The sequence below is a fragment of the Rattus rattus genome, chromosome 1 (assembly GCF_011064425.1).
Source record: "Rattus rattus isolate New Zealand chromosome 1, Rrattus_CSIRO_v1, whole genome shotgun sequence".
Classification (NCBI taxonomy): domain Eukaryota; kingdom Metazoa; phylum Chordata; class Mammalia; order Rodentia; family Muridae; genus Rattus; species Rattus rattus.
In genome coordinates this window covers 191199247-191200651 of record NC_046154.1, presented here as the reverse complement: position 1 = coordinate 191200651, position 1405 = coordinate 191199247, and positions in this window count along the sequence as shown.

The following is a 1405-nucleotide window of genomic DNA, read 5'->3' as shown; positions in this document are numbered from 1 at the left end:
TGTCTCTCTCTCTGGCAAGTAGTTCAAATGTCCTATTAGTTGTGCTTGTAGAATGGTAACAGAATATGTCAACTTCACCAGAATGCTTGTTGCATATAGAAGAATTGGACTGAAAGAACTCTTTCCACTTTTATCTCTTGTAGAGAGAAAAAACTGCCACAAGGAAGCCATCATCTTATAAGGACAGAGAATGGATACAGGGTTTGTCTCAAACAGACAAGGTTAAAATGAATTGTTTCTTTTGCTTTCTCACATAGCTAAGTTATTGAACACAACTGCCTCTCTTTTTGCAACCTTGTTCAGAAACATGGACACTTAGCCTCTTCTTTTGAACTTCATCTCTGAGGAGAATATAGAAGTCATGTTTTTCCAAGTTTCTTCTTAATTTCTCTATTACTGATTGAATTTGCAGTCTTATGAAAAATGATAGAAGAGTAGAGAATCAATTTGTTTCCCCTACTTTGTCCTGTCATTTCCTGAAACTTAAAAGTCCAAAGGTTCTGAAAGGGCTGGCAGAACTCACTTCTATTTCTTGGATCTTGGAAATTCTAAAGGATCAGCATTTTACAAAAGTGAAACCACACAAACACACACACACACACAAACACACACACACACACACACACACACACACACACACACACACCGTATCACACCATAAACACAGTCCTACACAAATACAAGCAAACATACACAGTAAACTTGCTTTTTAAAGAAAAAAAAACCTTCTGGTATATGAATAGCAATCTACAATTGGCTAACGTTACACCTGGTTTTACAACATGGTTGCATTTATTATCAGATACCATGTTCCTACCACCCAAACACGAGCATCACTGGACCATGAACTCCTGTGCTATACGTTTTTACTTTTGAGTTGGGAGACTTAATGATGGCACTCCTAGTTATTTAGAGCCTAGACCTCCTCATACATAGGAGATATGTATGTCTCCTCATCCTGCCTTCCTAATAATATAGTTTAATTTCTCAGCCTGAGTAGTTGAAGAAATACCAACTAAGTTCTCTTTCATACAGAAGGAAGTTCACAGATAACACTTACCAATTATAAACTAGTCATTTTGAAAGATGTCCTACATAGGTTTCTTACAAATTTAAATAACAAATGCAGTAAATTAACTGGACAGTAGTTTGTTTAAAGAAGTTATCCTAAAGTGTTAGATTTTCATGGAACTAAAATTTTAGATACTGTGTTAAGCCCCACCCCCAGTTATTCACTTCCTGTCATTTGGCCACATGCTAGTCTTATCCACTATGCTTTCTTGTCCTTCTCTTTTATTTTTTATACTATCTTCTTGGGACCCACTTCCTTTATCATCAAGCCCTGCTTCATGCTTATGCTTATTCAAATGCAAATCACCCACTGTTTCATTTTGCATTTGATGTC